This window comes from Papio anubis, chromosome 7 (assembly GCF_008728515.1).
Source record: "Papio anubis isolate 15944 chromosome 7, Panubis1.0, whole genome shotgun sequence".
NCBI classification, from domain to species: domain Eukaryota; kingdom Metazoa; phylum Chordata; class Mammalia; order Primates; family Cercopithecidae; genus Papio; species Papio anubis.
Window position 1 is genome coordinate 120,452,855 of NC_044982.1, and position 20,834 is coordinate 120,473,688.

General features: G+C 48.8%; 1 protein-coding gene across 3 annotated transcripts in view; it reads right to left on the bottom strand.

Annotated features, from left to right (window-relative positions):
- The window catches only part of CORO2B (coronin 2B), a 151,377-nt gene that overhangs the window by 33,598 nt on the left and 96,945 nt on the right, over positions 1 to 20,834 (bottom strand). The gene's annotated exons all lie outside the window — the stretch shown is intronic.

The following is a 20,834-nucleotide window of genomic DNA, read 5'->3' on the forward strand; positions in this document are numbered from 1 at the left end:
TAATGATGTCTACTTTTTAGCATTGTTGTGAAGATTATGTGAGCCAATATGCACAGCAAAGCACTTAGTGAAGAGAATATCAGTAAATGCTCAATATATGACAGCACTTATTATTGTACAGCTTAGATGACACCTCCTCCAGAAAGTCCTCCCTGATACCTTAGTGGGTGAAGATCTCTTCCTCTGTGCTCTCACAGCATTCTGTGCTTCCCTCCATAACACAACCAAGCCGAGTGCGGTGGCTCACGCCTGTAATCCCAGCACTTTGGGAGGCCAAGGCGGGCAGAATACCTGAGGTCAGGAGTTTGGGCCCAGCCTGGCCAATATGGAGAAACCCCATCTCTACTAAAAATACAAAAATTAGCCAGACGTGGTGACACACGCCTGTAATCCCAGCTACTCAGGAGGCTGAGACAGGAGAATCGCTTGAACCCAGGAGGTGGAGGTTGCAGTGAGCCGAGAATGTGCCACTGCACTCCAGCCTGGGTGACAGAGCGAGACTCTGTCTCAAAACAAACAAACAAAACCACAACCAGATCTGATTTGCAGTTTGGTTCTGTTTGCCTGTGAGCAACTGAGGACAGAGTCTGTGTCATCCTCGTCTCTGAATCTCCAGCCCCTTACAGGCCTGGTACCCAGTAGGTGCTCAGTCCATGACTTCCTGGGAGGGGGTGAGTCCACAAAAGGATGGAACAAGCGGTGTGGATGGGTGTGGAAGAGCTGTTCCATGTTTAGCGGCTACAAAGGTGGCAGAGAAGGGAGGGGGAATAGGCAGAAGCTATGCTTCCATCTCTCAGGTCTTTTTCATTGCTACTTTTTTGGGGAGTTTGAAGGAGAGGAAGCAAGGAGGTTTCTCCAGTTACTGTCCATCTGCTAACAGTGGGTAGGTGGTCAGAAAAGAGGGAGGTCTAGGAGGTCATACCGCTCTCTCCTTCAGATTCCTCATCAGAATAAGAAGGAGGAAGAGAACCAATTTCTGCCAAGTCCTTGCTACTGCACATGCCTAGCACTTCCCAGTGAGATGAAGAAGAGTTATTTCAGAGTGTGTGTCCTGCCATGACCTCTTCCCCACCACTTCCTGCCTGCATCTCTATCGGCTCTTTTCCAGATCGTTTGATCTTTTGCAACAGAGCCATGGCAGGATGGGTAGAGGAAAAAACAGGACTGGAGAAAATGGCAGTGGTAAGGAACATGCAGAATGAGGCAGAGAAAGAGAGGGGAAAAAAGCCTCAGAGGCTGGACCCAGGAGAACTTCACTGATGTTGTATGTTGTGGAAAATTAGAGGATAGAGAAAAAGGATTTGGAGAGTGTTGATATCAGTTATGATATCAATATTGTATGAATACTGAATATTCTATGAATATTGAATACTCTTTCAATATTCTATGAAAGATGTAATCAGGTTTGGCATATATTTTAAATTACTTTTGGGCTGTTAGAATATAATTTTTTAGGCCAGGCACGGTGGCTCATTCCTGTAATCCCAGTACTTTGAGAGGCTGAGGCAGATGGATCACCTGAAGTCAGGAGTTTGAGACCAGCCTGGCCAACATGGAGAAATCCAGTCTCTACTAAAAATACAAAAATTAGCCAGGCGTGGCGGTGGGCACCTGTAATCCCAGCTACTCGGGAGGCTGAGCCGCAAGAATCGCTTGAACCTGGGAGGCGAGGATTGCAGGGAGCTGAGATCGCACCACTGAGCTCCAGCCTGGGTGACAGAGTGAGACTCTGTCTCAAAAAAAAATAAAATAAAAAAGAAAGTTTTTAAATTTTAACATTAACTTTTATTTACTTATTTATTTTTTGAGACAGAGTCTCATTCTGTCGCCTAGGCTGGAGTGCAGTGGCGTGATCTTGGCTCACTGAAACCTCCACCTCCCGGGTTTAAGCGATTCTCCTGTCTCAGCCTCCTGAGTAGCTGGGACTACAGGCATCGACCATCACGCCCAGCTAATTTTTATATTTTTAGTAGAGATGGGGTTTCTGTGTATTGGCCAGGCTGGTCTTGAACTCCTGACCTCAGGTGATCCACCTGCTTTGGCCTTCCAAAGCCGTGAGCCATTGCTCTCAGCTGAAGATGATTTTTTAAAAATGAGACTCTAAGCAGAGGCTGGGTCACATGTGACTCTGAGATTTATTAGGGTTACACACATTATCTTTAACTCTGGAAACAACCCTGTTAATTAGATATGAGGAAATTAAGGCCCAGAGAGGTTAAGCTACTTGCCCAAGGTCAAGCAGCTGAAAGCACAGCTGGGATTTCCACACAGGTGTGATTCTCAAAAGCGAGTGTTCTTGAACCCTACTGGTCACTCACTGTTGGCCAGCTCCCCTCCTGCAGCTCAGACTTTTCATGGGCGGATAGGCCCTGTATCATCTGCTTCCACAGCTCCCTTACTCTCTGCCAGAGTCATTCCTTCCGTCTGATCTCAAAAGCTGCATTGGAGTGCTCCCTGAGCAAGGCTGTCTGCATTAAGTGTTTGGCAGCCAGCCCAGCCCAGGCAAATCTGAGAGTCACCAAACCAGTCAATAGGTGGCCATCAGATAACAGGAGCTTCTAGCCAGCAGCCCATGGGTGATACACAGGAGGGGCAGGTTAGGCAACATCACCGGAACCTATTCTGAACATAGAGGAGCCTATTTAGAAGGGGGAGTGGCCACAGTCCTGCACTCAGGAAGGAGACAAGTCTTTCTAGAGACTGATGAGCTCCATTGCTTAAAAAAAAAGTTTGAAAACCACTTTTCTATAGAGACATCAAGCAAATTTAAAAATGCAATTATTACCTCCAAGAAAAAATGTTGTCTGAGAAAGCTAACGTAGGCTGGGCACAGTGGCTCACACCTGTAATCCCAGCACTTTGGGAGGCTGAGGCAGGTGGATCGTTTAAGCCCAGGAGTTCGAGACCAGCCTGGAAACATGGCAAAATTTCACCTCTACAAAAAATACAGCAAAAAAGTTAGCTGGGCGTAGTGGCACACACCTATAGTCCCAGCTACTTGGGAGGCTGAGGTGGGAAGATCACTTGAGCCCAGGAGGCCTAGGCTACAATAAGTCATGATCATGCCAGTCTCTTCCAGCCTGGATAACTGAGTGAGACTCCGTCTCAAAAAAAAAAAAAAAAAAAAAAAAAGAAAACTAATGTGATCACAGTGCTTAATGCTTTATGTACAATATTTACATGATTGTAATAATGTAAAAACTAAGATATTTATATCTTTTTTTTTTTTTGAGACGGAGTCTCGCTCTGTCTCCCAGGCTGGAGTGCAGTGGCCGGATCTCAGCTCACTGCAAGCTCCGCCTCCCAGGTTTATGCCATTCTCCTGCCTCAGCCTCCCCAGTAGCTGGGACTACAGGCGCCGCCACCTCGCCTGGCTAGTTTTTTGTACTTTTTAGTAGAGACGGGGTTTCACCGTGTTAGCCAAGATGGTCTCGATCTCCTGACCTCATGATCCGCCCGTCTAGGCCTCCCAAAGTGCTGGGATTATAGGCTTGAGCCACCGTGCCTGGCCAAATATTTATATCTTAAGCAAGAATTGTGCTATGCTGTACTTGGAAGACAGAGGCAAGGAAAGTGTGTATGTGTGTGTAGTAAGAAGAGAGACAGAGCTGGAAAAAAGCTAGAGCCTCATTTTCCATAATAGGGAGCCAATAGGCCATGTCTAATATTTGAAAATCAAGACGCGGTGGTAAAAGCATGTAATTAAGAAATATGGGGTAAGTGCATAAAGAAACAGCTAAAACCAGAGTAGGAAATGCAGCGGTGTCACAAGACAGGACAGGGGTTGTGGCTCTAGGCAGTAGTGGGTTGTAGATGCTTAACAACTGGGTTTCCAGATTTAAAAAGGCCCTGATTCATAGCGTTTGCCAATTTTAGTGGTGTAAATATTCCCACAATCACTGATTTCAGGCTAATGTCACCAAATACGGAGATAGAAGAGGCTCTCAGCACACTATTATAGAATATTTCCACTATGCAAATGTAATAGGCACAGATAACCTCAAAAACACAGATAATAGTGAAATAATTGGGAAGTAATACATTTTTAATATTTAGTACTTCTGCTTTTACTATAACTTAATTGTAAGTTTATTCAATGTAATTTATGATAATGGCTCTGTTTAACAACCAGCTTGCAAAACTCCTAAATTCCTAAAAATTTTACCAATAGGCTCTCATGAGCCAGCACAAGCCAACCCCAGCACATCACTTTGCAGTGAGAGTATTATCAGACCTTCTGACCTCTGCACATTTATTACTTTAACAAACATAAAAATTAAAGAAAAAACAAAATGCCTCTGCCAAATGTTGTAAAGGAAGCTGATTGTAAATTTTTTAAATGTGAGCAATTTTCTCCCCAAGCTCCACACATGCATCTGTTGTACAAGTTACTGTTTCTGTATAGGGAGTGTGACCAGAGACCAAACTTGGTTCTGTTGCTAAAGCCTGGTTCCTAACTGCTACACAATACTGTTTTCTCATGCTTCATACTAATACACTAACACCAACACTAACACATGCCTATTGATAATATAATAGCATATTAATATAAACACATTTGTATTGATTTACAAATATAATCAAATTTAATGCTCATCACAAGCCGATTTTACAACTAAGAAAACAGAGATTTAGTGAGCTTCTCTGGAGTCAAGATTTTTCAATGTTTCATGACTGTACAATGACTGTATAGACGGTCGACTCACAGAATTATCCCAGGGGTAGGGTTCTCAGAAGTCCAGGGCTCTAACCTGCCATCTGGTCCTCCAACCTCAGAGAATTTCAGTCCCAACAGAGCTGGGGCAGAGACCTTGCTGCCTGGGGTGGGGTGTGGAGGAAGAGACCTATTATTTGGAATTTATAACCCTTAGGGAGATCTTCACCCTGTTTTTGTGGGTGTTATCCTGGAGGGCTCACAGAACAAGTCCAGCCCTTCTTTGCTGGGACAGCCCTTCCATGTCCAATGTTGAATGGCAGCGGTTGTGCACTCTGAGTCTTCCCAAGGAAGAGCCCAGGGCTGGGGATCAGATTTTATCTCAAATATACCCTGAGTGCCAATGCCAACAGACAGAGTTATTGGCAGATAGGGTGTCTTTTAGATATAACCTGATCACCAGCCCCAGGAGAGGGGCATGGATGCCCTGCTCCAGGATGAGTGGGAGTGTCAAGTAGGGCAACTTCTCCGGAGATCCACTTGACGGAACCTCTCCAACACTTTTAAAAGGTTCATGACCTTTGACCAATAATTCTGCTTTGGGAATATACCCCAGGGAAATCAACAGAGAAGCACACTAAAACAGTCACCACCATGTTATTTATCATAGGGACAACAATGGGGACATTGTCAAAATAAATTACAGTACACCCATATAATTGAATATTCTGAGGTCATTTAAAATCATATATTCAAAGAATATTTAGTGGCATGAGCATTGCTAAAGATCTACACTTAGTAAAACAGAATCAAGCTCTATACAGGTTGAGTATCCCATATCCAAAGTGCTGGGACCAGAAGTGTTTCAGATTTTGATTGTTTTTTTCAGATTTTGAAATATTTGCATTTTACTTACTGGTTGAGCATCCCAGATCCGAAAATCCAAAATCTAAGAGCATTTACTTTGAGCATCATGTCGGTGATCAATATGTTTCAGATTTTGGAGCATTTTGGATTTTGGGTTTTTGGATTTAGGATGCTCAACCTGTATATATAAAAGGATCCCTATCTATTTTTAAAAAAACCAATCTACAAGAACATACATCAAAATGCTAATAGTGACAACATGTGAATAGTTGGATATTACTAGCAGCTTCCAATTCTAACAAACATATAAAATTGTTATTAAAAAACAGATATTATTACAAAAAACACACCTCCCATAGCCTTGATTGAAAAATACTCCTCTCTGGTTTCAAGCAAACAGGTCTTAAAGAATAATATGCAGACTGGTGCCTACCAGATTTACATGTTTTGAAAGCTTTTGTGCAACATAAATGTATTTGTTCATACAGGTTTCTCTACACCCTTGTTACCACATGGATGGTTTGGAGGGTGCTATGGCTTGAATATGTTCCTCAAAGTTCACGTGTTGGAAACTTAGTCTCCAATGCTACAGTGTTGGGAAGTGGTTATAAGAGATGATTAGGTCAGATTAGGCACAGCCCTCACGCATGGATTAATGTCTTTATCTTGGGAGTGGGTTAGTTATTGTGAGTGGGTTTGTTATAAAAGTGAGTTTGGTCTTCTCTTGCTCTATCTCTCTTGCCCTTCTACCTTCTGCCATGGGATGTCACAGCAGGAAGGCCCTTGCCAGATACCTGCATCATGCTCTTTGACTTCCCAGCTTCCAGAACCGTAAGCCGAATACATTTCTGTGTATTGTAAATTGCCAAGTCTGTGGTTTCTGTTACAGCAACATAAAACAGAATAAGACCAGGGAAAACACATCTTTGAAATTAAATAAAATTATATAATTAATTGAAAGTGCATTTCAGTGTGTGTGTGTGTGTGGCATGCACTCAGGCAGCCATGGCTGGGCCCTCCCTTGGAAAGGCTGGCGGCATGGTGAGTCCGTGGGTGTAGCTCACCCAGCAGGCTGTCCAGGGGAGTGGTGGGTGCTCTCAGCCCCTGTCCAGGATTTTTTTGAACCCAATGAACTGACTGGGGATGAGACAGTTTCAAACCAACCTGCATTGCAGCTTCAGTTTCCTAGATTCTCCCATCACTGCAGAGCTGAATTTTGTACATGGAAGCAAAATGTTTTCTTACCTAGAGAATCAGCTTAGCGAGGCAGAAATAACAGACTGAGCAGGAGGCAGGATTTCCACACCCAGTTCTGGCACTTACTGACCCAGTGACCTTGAACATAACCCCTGGCTTCTCTGGGCTTCCCAGATTCCCAGACCCTGGTCTGATACCCTTACTACTTTTTCATGGTTCCCCTTTTTACTTTATGAAGCAAGACATACCTGCAACCACAGAGTGCCATGCTTCTGATGTACCAGCACAGAACACAGGAATCCACATTGAGTCCACATGAAAAAGATGTGGGATGGCAATGCCAGAACTACCATGAAGAAGACAATAGTGATAATCAAAGACTATTTGATGAGTGATTGCAAAGTGCCAGGCCTTGTGTTAAGCAATTTTTTCATTTTTTTTTTTTTTTTTGAGATGGAGTTTCGCTCTTGTTGCCCAGGCTGGAGTGCAATGGTGCGATCTCGGCTCACGGCAACCTCCACCTCTTGGGTTCAAGCGATTCTCCTGCCTCAGCCTCCCAAGTAGCTGGGATTACAGGCATGTGCCACAGTGCCCAGCTAATTTTTTTCAGTAGATATGGGGTTTCACCATGCTGGTCAGGCTGGTCTCGAACTCCTGATCTTAGGTGATCCACCTGCCTCGACCTCCCAAATTGCTGGGATTACAGGCATAAGCCACTACACCTGGCCATGTTAAGCAATTTATAGACATTTTAAAATTTAATCCTTGTAACAACCCTATAAGGTTTTATTAAATCCTTACAACCCTCTGGTAACAGTTCATTTTATGGATGAGACACTGAGCTCTTGGAGGCGACTTGTCCAAGGTGACTCAGCTGGGAAGTGAGGAGCTATCACCTGCACTTGGCTGTCTGCCTCTAAGGCATCTCTGCTATGCTGGCTTCTGTTTCAGGATGTAGATGAGACACCAAGTAAACCAGGGAGGAAAGTCGTTAGAAATCAGTGCAGGAGGCCGGGCGCGGTGGCTCACTCCTGTAATCCCAGCACTTTGGGAGGCTGAGGCGGGCAGATCACCTGAGGTCGAGAGTTTGAGACCAGCCTGGCCAACATGGAGAAACCCCGTCTCTACTAAAAATACAAAATTAGCTGGGTGTGGTGGCGCATGCCTGTAATCCCAGCTACTCAGGAGGCTGAGGCAGGAGAATTGCTTGAACCTGGGAGGCGGAGGTTGCGGTGAGCCGAAGTTGTGCCATTGCACTCCAGCCTGGGCAGCAGAAGTGAAACTCCGTCTCAAAAAAAAAAAAAAAAATAGAAAAAGAAAAAATCAGAAGTAGAAGCTCAACATTTCTAGTGTGGTTCCCACAACGGGTCAGTGGCAGCTCAGTCGTGAAGTCCCTTAGATTTGTTCTTGGAGACCCTCCCTTCCTACTCTTTTTCTCACCCAGTCTCTCTCCCCCGCCTAGAGCTTGCCAAACTGGGCTACATTTTAGCATCACCTGGGAGTTTAAATAATCCCAATACCCAATGAGCAATATCAACTTAATTATCAGTTAAATTATCAATAAAATAAAGTGATTAATTAATAAAACAATTAAATATCAATTTAATCCCAATATCTGAGAGGCAGGAGCCAGGCACTGGTATTTTTAGCATGTTTCCCTGACTGATTTCAATGAGCAGCAAAGACTGGGAACCACTACCCTAGAGGCTCCGTAGCCTGCTGGGGCCTGGGCCTCCTGCCTCCTGGAGCACCTGAAACACTTGTGCATTCTAAGAGTTAGCAGCTGAAGGTTAGTCTTGTCTCCTGTTGGGGAGGGTGAGCAATTAAAAACATTATCGGCCTGGCGTGGTGGCTCACGCCTGTAATCCCAGCACTTTGGGAGGCCAAGGCGGGAGGATCACCTGACCTCAGGAGTGTGAGACAAGCCTGGGCAACATGGCAAAATCCTAGCTCTACTAAAAATACAAAAATTAGCTGGATGTGGTGACACGTGCCTGTAATCCCAGCTACTTGGGAGCCTGAGGCATGAGAATTGCTTGAACCCAGGAGACGGAGGTTGAAGTGAGCCGAGACCGCACATCTGCACTCCAGCCTGGGCAGCAAAGTGAGACTGTCTCCCCAAACAAAATTAATAACATTATCATGCACATTTAATACAGGCTCATTTGTAGAAACCACAGGTAAAGCAAATAGGAAGACAGAAGTCACATTAGGTGATGAGCATGTAAAGGAGAACCCAGGGCAGTGGCTAATGCTGAACCCAGCAGATGGGTGATTTACTGCTGGAATCCCAAGCCTCAGTATGAAAGATGTTTTTTCATGGGCCACCCCTATCATCACTTTCCCTCACTGCATGCTGTCCCATGCATCCCAGACCATCTGATTAGGTTGCTTACAATCTTCTTGGGTCTCTCTTCTATGGCTGGGAGTTAATATTAAAAGAGAGAGTCATTATAAATAGGTATTGTAGTCCTTCTCCCCAAAGTCCCGGGCAGGGATCAGACTCCCCGTGTTCCAGGCTCCTGGGCCTGAAGGAGGCTTTGCCCCCAACTCACATTTGCACAACCCCCAACACTTGCACAGACATTATCTTAATTAGCGTTACCCAGAGAAACCAACTAAATGAGGACACTTGCCCCTGGTCACACCACTTGGCAGGGACAGAACCAGAACGAGTTTATGCAGGCTCAGAGCTCTGGGTACCACTGTGGGGCGGGAGGGGGTCTCATGCTCCTAAACATGGATGTCCTTCATCCAAAGTGCTGCCTGCTCCACCACAGGGTGTTCCCTATTTTCCAGTGACTGTCCCCAACATACACATGTATATGCTTGCACGTGCAACACACACACACACACACGTGCGCCACACAAGCTCCTCTGCTGTGGTCCTTTCTGCCCTGGCCTCTGGCTGTGTTCTTTCTCTCCCTCCATCCCAATCAAGACGTACTTGTCTCGTGTCCCCTATTTCAGGACCCTGCTTGCTTTGGCCAATTAATCAAGTAAACAAAAGCCTTCCAAGGAGGACTGGGAGACATTGGGTTAGTCCATTTCTCCTTGCGGGTCATCTATGTACATATTGACAGGAGCCTTTTAGAGAAAGCTGCTTGGCCCAAAAGTGTAATCTCCTGGGGTTTTTAGACTCTCAGACAGACTTCTAGGCCATCTATTTTGAGTCAAGGGCTTTATTCACTCTAGAGCTGGCAGGATTTCTGAAGTGGGCCCACTGGTTTATCTCCTTCCCTGTAATGTCTGCTCTTTTCAGTTCTCTCTCCAATCCACCTTACACACTGTTGCCTAATTTTCCTAGGATGCAACTCTGATGAAATAACTCCCCTGCTCCAAAATCTTCAATGGCTCCCTACTACCTAGACCTTAAAAGCCAAACTCCTTATCCAGGCATCAGACCTGTTGTCATCCCAGCATGGTCCTGCCTTAACACTCTCCCTCAGTCCACTGCCCATGCCATGCACATGGTTATACACCTCCGCCTCCAATGCTCCTTCCACACTGAAGGACCTTTGGTTCCTGGTTCATCCCTGCCACCAGGCTGTGAGCACCATGATGACAGTGGTCTTGACAAAGGCCACACTCTCTTGTTGAGAGGTAGAACATGCTCTGCAGGGAGGGAGGTGAGGCAGGTGTGTCCTGAGATGGTGAAATCCCTGCTTCCCAGCATTCGAGGCCTTAAATGTGACTGGCAGGGAGACTGCAGAGGGAAGGTGAGGCTCCCAACATCCAGTCCCACCGTGATGTCTCAATATCCTACGGGGGGGGGGGGGAGGGTGTGGTACACAAATACTGTAACTGTTGGAAATGTGAGAAGCGGCAAAAAAAAGTTACATGACAGCATCCATGCAAATTATGGGAAAAGCACATTTCTGGTTTAGGCAGAAAATCAAAAGAAAAGGACAGTGCTTGCACCATCTCAAGGCTGCCATCACTAGCATTGGCTTTCTCCTCCCCCGCCACAGAGCCGTGTTCTCCAAGCAGGTGGGAGGGCTGGGGGTGCGGGGTCTGGACCAACAAGGGAGTCAGCTCTGGGGTCTTCAGTATCTTCCCATGACTGGGCCCCAAACAGGCCTTCGTCCTTCAGGCTCCTCACCAGAGGCCTTCCTGAACATCAGGACCCCCTCCCCAGAGGAAGCTACCCCGACTGGGGGTGGCCTAGAGAGACATATAGGCATGGAGGATCCTGGGCAGGTGGAGCTCCGTGAAGGTCAGGAGCAGGTTCCTAAGTCTGCCCTCCGCTTTTTGGCCCAGAGGCCTGGGTTTCTGCCATACCAGGGGCCCTCTCCATAGAGGACCCACCAGAACTTCTCCTGTGTGCGGGGGCTGCTGCCAAAAGTATAAAAACTCCTCCTTCCGTTTGCCATCGGGCCCCAAGGAACGGGGAGGGAAGAGGATTCTCCCGCCAGGTGCCCTTCCTGTAACACCCCAACTCCCCACACCTCTCCTGTAGCGTGAAAGGAAACTTGTTTCGAGTTGTGCTTTTTTTTGCCCAGCCCACCTGGGATTTGGGGAGCATTACTAAAGCACTGCTACAGCAGAAGGGCAGCAGCCTGGGATTCAGGGGACCTGGGTTTTCATCTCAGCTCTCCTGCGCACTGGCTGAGTGGCCTGAATCTCTGTCTCTCTAGGTCTCAGTCTCTCCCTGCGAAAAGTGAGACATTTTGGGGGGACAGGGATAATAAACGTGGTATTCTTGCCCCTCCTGGAGTTTCTGTATCTATAACAGGCATTGCCAATCGCTCACTGAGTCCTGCCTGAGCCCAGCAGTCCTCAGCACAGCATCTAGGGAGTCCTGACCAGTCGATCAGAGAATGTCAATCTGGGGCCATGTGATCTCTTAGAGCCCTGACAGCTGTAAACATCCTGAGCCCCTTGCTAAGCCTCTGAGACTCCCTGTACCTCTCCGTATTCAGAGAGGATTCCCGGAGGCCTCTGATGAGTTAATCCCCACAAATGCCTCTACATCTGCTCCTTCCTCTCCAGGTGCACCCTGCCCGTAGCCTTCCTGAGGCACTCCAGTCTTCTAATTGGTCTCCACGGTGCTGGTCTCTTCTCGAACCCCAGAGCAAGATCAGCCTTCTATAACTATTACTTTCCTTGTGCAACTCCTCCAGAATCTTCCACGGCATACGTAACTATCTGTAGGAGTTTTTGGCAATTGGGCATCCAAGCCCCCTTCCTGATTCGGAGGACTCTCCCACTGTGGGCTGTCCTGGTGGGATGCAGTGCCCCACCACGAAAGCTGAAGCAGGGGCTCCTCCTACCCAGGGTCCTCTGCTGTCCAGGGACAGGGCATGGGACTGGGTTTGGCCAATCAGACTCCTACCCAGGGTGGGCTGGGACTGGGCCCTCGGGAGCTGTCTTGGTGCTGATCTGGTTCCAAGTCTGGCTCTTCACTGCTGCAGCCCTAGCCCTTTAAATCTATGAAGCCCCTAAACCCTCCCTGCATAAAAGGACTGGGGTTGGCAGTGATTTCTGTTGCTAGCAACAGATAACCACATCTGTGTTACCTCTGCTCCTCAACAATGTCTCCACTTTTCAGAGACAGAAACTGAGACCTAGAGAGACAGAGATTTGGGCCACTCAGCCAGTGTGCAGCAGGAATCCTGACTGAGTCAGCTCCCCTTTCTCCGTCTTATCAGATCCAACTTACCTGCCTGGCCCTTGAGGGGCACGCACACCCTGTTCCCACCCCCACCTGCCCTCTAACCTTATTCTTCGGTTTGCTCAACCCTATGGGGGTCACACTTCTCAAGTGTGACAGACCCAATTTTAAACATGATGTCTCAGGTCCTATGAAAACAGTGATATCTGCCCCAATCCCAATATTTGGATGACCACACCTTTTCCCAGACTTCTTCTCTAAGGAAACACAGATCTTCTCTGCCAGATCATGTGTGTCCTGACCCTTGGTTTGGGAAAATACGGTCCCCAATCAGGGTGCCCCTCACTGGCCCCCTCCCTGCCTTCCTTGTGACACAGTCCTTAGAAAGGCCTGCTCCTCTGGGCTTCTGCACCCCTCAAGAGACGCCCCAACTCCTGCTCCCACTGAGACGACTTAGTGCACTTCACATCTTGTGGTCTTCCTTTTCCCTCAACTTTTCTTTTCATTATTATTATTATTATTATTTTATTATTTATTTATTTTTTTGAGATGGAGTCTTGCTCTGTCATTCAGGCTGGAGTGCAATGGCACGATCTTGGCTCACTGCAACCTCCTCCTTCTGGGTTCAAGCGATTCTTCTGCCTCAGCTTCCCGAGTAGCTGGGATTACTGGCACCTGCCATCATGCCAAGCTAATTTTTGCATTTTTGTAGAGACAGGGTTTCACCATGTTGGTCAGGCTGGTCTAGAACTCTTGACCTCAGGGGATCTGCCTAACTCAGCCTCCCAAAGTGTTGGTGTTACAGGCGTGAGTCACTGCTTCCGGCCCCTTTTCCCTCAGTTTTTCTAAGCCCTTCTTCGCACAGCATTTGTGATCGTGCTGGCTATCATTAACAGGGCTTCCCATGTGTCAGACCTGAAGCCAAGTGTTATTTCCATTTTTCAGCACAATAACCTTACGAAGTACAGGTCATTGTGTCCATTTTGCAGATGAGGAAACTGAAGCTCAGTGAGATTAACTAACACAGCGGCAAAGCCAGGACTCAGCCCTTAGTCTGTCTGACCTTCAAATTAGAATGTAAGCTCCATGCAGGGTGGCGCTCTGTCTTGTTCTCTGCTATAACTCCAGTATCTGGAATCGTGCTGGACCCACGGTAAGCTCTCATCAAAGTTTGTTGAATTAATGATGCCATAAACGGTGGACCTAATCAGGATCCCTTCTACAGTTGCATGAACTGTGCACTGTACAACCCAAGGGGGTACCATTTGCATGGTGCAGAGCCTTCTGTGGTGCTCTGGGCCTCACCATGACACTGTCCTGCTTCTCCATTTAGCACTGTCTTGTATTGTTTGCTTTATTTCATGGATGTTTGTTGCCTTCCCAAGAGATTATCCGCACTTTCATCTTAAATGAGATAATCGTGGAGGGTTTCCAGCAGAGTGTGAGACACGAATGAAACCTCAGAGGTACAGACATGCTTCTTACACCCTCTGGTCTCAAACACAATGCTGGTCTATATTCAGGATCAAATGATTCCCCCAGCCACATGCTGCCAGCTGCAAAGATGCTGTTGTCATTGAAGTGGGAGTGGGTCACATGGCACCATCCACTCGCTCCCAGGCTGGGCCACTCTGCCTTGCCTCTTAGGGGTAGCCACTGAGAGAACTGCCATCCATCAAGAGCATGCACACTTTGCAGGAACCCAGTGCCTACCATCTTCCCTGCCCAGACACCATAGAGACTCCGCCCTGGGCCAACACTGTCCCCATGGAATCCATGGAATCTGTGGGCTGGGCAGGGGACCTCTGGCTCAGACCTTCAGCCTTGCTCCATGAGGGACATGTAAGGGGCCAGAGAAGGAGATGCACCACCTCCGAGGCAATGACCCTGGGATATCTATGACCTTGAAAATGTCCTTCACATTGTAAGTGAACAGCCCAATGCTGAGATGACCCTCCCCATCCCAAGCTTTCTCTCTGCTATATCTGTGGAGACTGGCTGATCCTTAGGGCGTGGGGTAGTGGGAGAAGGAACATATTGCACTCTGAACCGCTAGAAGTCAGGGTCTAGTTTGGCTCAGCCCACGCTAAGGACTGACCGAGCAAGTTCCTTCCTCCCAGGGCTTCAGTGTCCTCATGAACCAATAAATACAAACTCACTGGGCACAGTGCCTGGCCCCGCAGAAGCACTCAATAAATGGTAGTTATTATTATCATCTGCAAAATGCAGGTTAGCTTCCTCCCTCTGCCTCTGTGCTCTGCACAGCCCCTGGGACCAGACCCTCCTTTGTACTGTGCTTAGTGGCTGCCATGGCTGTCACCCTCATCAAGGGTGAGCTTTCTGTGGGTGGGGCATGTGTCTAACCCATCTTTGTACAGACCCTTTGGCCTAGCATGGCCAGCCTCCCTGGTGTATGCGCTCAGAAAGTGTCTGCACAGTGGACCTGAACCATCAGGGCCCTTCCAGCCCTGCCAGTCTGGGGTTATACGTTGAATCTCCACCCAGCTCACCAAACACAGACAAGGACCCTCCCTGGGCCTGGAGCTGGCCACCTAGAGATGAATAAGATGGGATGGTTCCCTTGGATGTCACTTCCACCACATTCTGTCTGTTTTAGTCACTCCTGTATCCCAACACCCAGCATAGTGCCAGGCCCATAGTAAGAGTCTCAGTAAATATCTACTGAACTCATCCACAAGTGAGAAGCAGGTGATATTTCTGGGAAGGCCCTCACTCCGCCTGACCAGCTCAGAGGGCCAGGGCAGGGACTGGGTCCTGCTGTCAAGCAGAATTGGGCTGCTGGAGGAGGAAGGGAGGTGAACACACCCTGGGTACAGTGGTCCCCTGGCCTCTAGCCAGATCCACTATCTTTCCAGTAACCTAGGGCTATATTTTCTACTCTAAGTCTTCCCTACCTGAGCACTGGAGGACCAGCAATGAAGGCTGGGGTTTAGGTGTGTGGTGCCTGTGTTTTTGGGCTCCCAGGGGACACGGCGTGGGCAGCTCTTCTGAGCCTGGTGCTGGCTGTGATCCCTGGACACACTCAGCTGCTTTCTTTTCTTTTCTTTTTCTTTCTTTTTCTTTTTTTTGAAATGGAGTCTCGCCTTTCTCCCAGGCTGGAGTAGTGGCCCAATCTCAGCTCACTGTAACCTCTGTCTCCTGGGTTCAAATGATTCTCCTGCCTCAGCCACCTAAGTAGCTGGGATAACAGGCACGCACCACCACACCCGGCTAATTTTTGTATTTTTAGTAGAGATGGGGTTTCACCATGTTGGCCAGGCTGGTCTTGAACTCCTGACCTCAGGTGATCTGCCCGCCTCGGCCTCCCAAAGTGTTGGGATTACAGGCATGAACCACCACCTGCTGTCTTTTCTCTGTTATTGCCCAACGGCCCTGGGGCGCCCTTCTGGGGGCTCAGTGTGAGGGAGGGGAGAAAGGGCTCCCATTGACACAGAAATTGTGGAATTCCTCCTCCTCCTCCCCCTGCTATTACTATGGAGCCCTAGGCTGTTCTGCTGACTCCTTCTCTCACAACAGGACCTGGGTCTGCCGTCCTCCCAGACTCAGTGGGAAAGGTCCTAACTCTGCCAGGGTTGCAGGAAGAGCCAGCGGCCAGTGGCACGGGTGCTGTACAAGTCACCCGGGGGGAAAGTCAAGTGCACATTAGGCCTTTGTCGGGAAGCAACAGACCTTGCAAGGGAAAGGAGGGCTCCTGTTAATCACGGAGGGGCAGGGCAGTCTCCTGGGCCAGGGGGCTGCCTCCGAGAGGCAGGGGATTTTCAGGAAAGGACAGGAAACTCTCAAGCCAGCTAACGTTCACGTTTTTCCATGGCTGCGGAGAGCCTGTGGCTGGCTGAGCCAGGGGATCAGGACCTGTTCTTGACACAGTAGAGGGGACTTGGCCACCCAGCTGTGGTGAAGGAGAGGGTGAAGGCAGGAACAGACATACCAGGAGTGAGGAGGCAGGAGACGCACAGAATGGGGCTGGGCAGTGTGTGAGGAACCCTCCAACCTGGTAGGGTTGTTTTATCTGCAGAATGGACAGGGGCTGAGCCAGGGTGGACAATATCCCAACAAGAAGTCACCAAGGCCTGTGACAAGGACAGCTGCTTTCTTCCTGCCCATGGAGGTTGTGAAGGTCCGCTCCCAAATAACCTTTGCCTGTCCAAGCAAACCCCTGAAAACCCCTGGAGCCCAGCCTCAGTATCCCCCCGCTGCCACCTGGCCTTTCCCAGAAAAGCTGCCCCCAGCTGCCCAAGGCAATGCTCTCTCTGTGGCAGAGAGGGGCCCTTGTACTTAGCCATTGCATGACAGCGGGAGGGTCTCAGCTCCACCCTCTGCGGTGTGGCCTTTAGCCAGCCCTATCCCTGTCTGGGCCTCATTTGTATCATCCGTACAGTGGGGCTTTGTGCAGGGTGACCTTTGAGGTTCTGGAATTTTCTTATTTGTAGTCTCTGCCCAGGCCCAGTGGGAATGACCAGCAGTGCACCCTGCAAATATAGTGATGGGGGCGGGGGTTCAATTGGGAACTTTACAGGAAGGGTAGAGGAGCAAGCTTTGGGGAGGAAGGAGGAGCACTGACAGATGGCTTGGAGGAGAGGGAGGGTGTGCCTCCGGGGCTCCAGGCCTGGTGGGGAGCACAGTCCCAAAAGTGCTGCTAAAAACAGGTCTTGCACTGGGCACCATGGCTCATGCCTGTAATTCCAGCACTTCGGGAGGCTGAAGTGGGAGGATCACTTGAACACAGGAGTTCAAGACCAGGCTGGGCAGCACAGTGAAACCTGTCTCTACAAAAAAAGAAAACAAATTAGCCAGGCATGGTGGTGCGCACCTCTGGTTCCAGCGACTTGGGGAAGCTGACGTGGGAGGGCCAATTGACCCAGGAAGTTGAGACTGCAGTGAGTCGCGATGGCGCCACTGTACTCCACCCTGTGTGACAGAGCACGACTCTGTCTTAAAAAAAAAAAAAAAATCCAGCAGAAACAAAAAACACAGATCTTGGACCACTGCTAGACCTCCCAAGTCAGGTCAGGGCCTCTGGGAACAAGCATTTTAAACACTCTCCTCAGGTGGCTGCGGTGTGCGCATGCTAGCACAGAGGCAGCAGCAGGACTTGGGAACCACGGCTGAGACCTGCACTCCAGCTTGGGAGTCTCATGGACTCTAGTTCAAGTCCCGCCTCTGCAGCTTTCTGAGAATAACAGCCCCATGTCACAGGGGAACAGGGACAGTGTGTGGAGGTGTCTGGCGTTTGACAGGTTTAGTCAGCGGTGGTTATCCTTGCAGACCCCTCAACCTCTGGCACCTCAGTCCTGACAGCTGAGGAAGGTGACTTGAAGCTAGATTGGCCCCTGGAAATTAAAGGCTAAGGTGGGCCAGCAGGCAGAAGTCCTGCTTCAATTCAGAATCCTTTGGAGGGTTTGTGCAGCTCATCATGACTCCTATGTCCCTTTCCCATAGATGCGGACACTAGCAATCGTGTTAGCACAAGTGTTGGCCACTGCCAGCACACACTAAACTGATTGGATCATAAGGGGCATCTGACTAAAGCTGAGCCAATCAGATATCCTTATCTGCCCCCATTGTGCCCTTGCACACACACACACACACAGCTGATTGGGCCAGGATGAGCGTACAACTCAAACTGAGCCAATCAGATTCCCTGACCACTCTATTTAAATTAAGCCACCTCTCCACCTTCCCACACTCCCGTCCCCTTCCCTAATCAATTTCTCCTCCTAGCATTATTGTATTCTATTCTGTTCTGTATTCTATTCTATTTCTGTTCTATTATTATACTATATTATACCCTATAATCCACTTTATTATCTGTCTCCTCCATTAGCGTGTAGGCCCCATGAAGGCTGGGGTTTTTGTCTGTGTTGTTCACTGCTGGGTCCCCAGTGTTTCCCACAGTGCCTGGAACAGAGAAGGTGCTCAGTAAAAATTGGTTAAGTGAATAAATTCTCTCTTCCAGGAGGTGGAATTGCAGCTAACATTTACAGAGAACCTACAGTGTGTTAATGTTTTCTAAGCACTTTAAATATGTACTAACTTGTTATGATCTCCATAACCTTGGTTTTATAAAAACAGGTCTATAAGCATCTTGAGTCTCACCACCTCTGTGGAGGAGTTATTATGTCCCTAACTTAAGCGATGAGACAACAGAGGCTCAGAAGGGTTCATGGTCTTGCCCAAGGTCATGCAGCAACTAAGTGGCAAAGCTCAAACTAGAATCTACAACTTCACCTCCTACCTCCCCGAGTCCCCATTTCTTTCCAGACACAGGACACCCCTCCTCTGCCTAGAAGATGCTATTCCTGCCCTCTGAGGCTTTACTTTCCCTGGGAAGGTGAGCTAGAGGAAGAGGCTAAACTGACGGAGGCCCGAGCAGAGGCTGAACTGACTGAGGAAAGGGAATTGACATAGCTTGTTTCCTGTCCTCAAAGTTACTGTGAAATCCTCATGAATGACTGACAGCAAAATGGGAGGCAGCTGCCGCAAGGGGAATTCCAGAGCATGCTGAAGCGGGGTACAAACATTCCAATTCATGCTGGACTAGAAGGATTTTCGCCATCATGGCTGCCTTCTTCAGATTACCTTCTGCTCTATTTCCCAATTTAAGTGTGGCTCACGGAGCTAAGAACAATACTGAACTTCCAGCCTGTGGTCTGACCAGTACAAAAGGAAGGGGGAAGATTTCCTCTTTCTTCTTGCCTGAGTCTTTTTGCCTTATACAAGAATCTCTGACTCTCTAGTTGACTGATACCTGATGTTCTACTCCTAGGGATTCATTCCTTTGGTGCTCCACCTTGCTGCCTCAAAATAAAATAAAATACCCCTAAAGAGAGCGTAGTGGGGGATATATCTGGTCACTGTTGACTCATTCTGAATAAGCTTTGAGAACATTCCTGAAGGCAGGACTGAGGGAACAGAGCATGAGGGCACCGGTGGAAAGGCTGGAGGGAGAGAGAAGGAGGGAATAAGGTAGCTGGGATCAGGGCAAACTGTTATTCAGACCCTGCCTGGTGAGGTCATGGAGCACAGCTGACTTTGATGTTCTTCGTGTGTGCTCCACGGAGAAGCCCCTGTCCACGAGCCTTTCTCTGGCGGTCAGGGTCCCTACTCTTCCACCCCACTGCCAGTGCAAGGCCAGTTCAGGGAGGGCACTTGCTTGAGGTCACCCAGTGAGTAAGTGGGAGATGGCTGTGCCAGGCCACACCCAGGTTTGCAGACACCCAGGCCAGTGCCCCATCCCGCCTGTCAGTTCTGGAGACCTTGCTCACAGGAAGGGCAGCAGGGTCACCTGATGACACAGGGCACACAATCACCTGGGGCATTCGCTGGCTTCACTACCGAGTTACAGACACTGGCGGGCATTCCGATGTCCTCGCCTGCCTTCTTGGCACATCTGTGCAGAGGATATCTCCTACCCAGCGTCCCGAAGCCCCCAGAAGGGAGCACTCAGACCCCAAAGGGCTGCGTCCTCTCTGGAAAGTCTCGCCTGGCCATAGGGTTGCGACGTGGCCAAGCAGGAAAGCTGTGTTACCAGCATTCCACCAGCAGAGGGCGGTGGCTGCGCTGCTCTCAGACACATCCCAGCTCCTAGGCTGTGTGGGAGGGAATTGAGCCGACCAGGACGGGAGACACAGCCTCATTCCCGCTCCCAGTCAACCCCAGCTCACAACTGTGCCCATCACTTACAAAATTCTTCAACATGAAATGAAAATCTGCCTCCTTCTAACTTTTGCCATAAGCTCCTACTTCTGCTTCCGGGTCCACAGAAAAATTCAACCACTCTTATTTGCCAGCTCTTGGGAGCTGGAGTCCCTTTCCTAGTTGGTCACCCACAGTGCTGCAGGTCTTGGCAGGACACACGTTCTTCTTTTTTTTTTTTTTTGACGGAGTCTCGCTCTGTTGCCCAGGCTGGAGTGCAGTGGCGCGATCTCGGCTCACTGCAAACTCTGCTTCCCCCGTTCGGGTGACTCTCCTGCCTCAGCCTCCTGAGTAGCTGGGATTACAGGCGTCCGCCGCCACACCCGGCTAATTTTTGTATTTTTAGTAGAAACAGGGTTTCATCATGTTGGCCAGGCTGATCTCGAACTCCTGACCTCAAGTGATTCGCCTACCTTGGCCTCCTAAAGTGCTGAGATTACAGGCGTGAGCCACGGCGCCCGGCCAGGACACTTTCCTTTTCTAAGAAAGTTTTATTTTATTGAGACAGTGTCTCACTCTGTGTGCCCAGGTCAGAGTACAGTGGTGCGATCACAGTTTACTGCAGCCTCGACTGCCCAGGCTCAAGAAATTCTCCTACCTCAGCCTCTCAAGGAGCCAGGACTCAGGCATGCCTGGCTAATTTTTTATTTTTTTCATTCGTAGAGACAGGGTTGCCCAGACTGGTTTGGAACTCCTGGGCTCAAGCAATCCTCCCACCTCAGCCTTCCAAAACGCTGGGATCATAGGCATGAGCCTTTGTGCCCAGCCTCCTCTTTATTTCTCGTC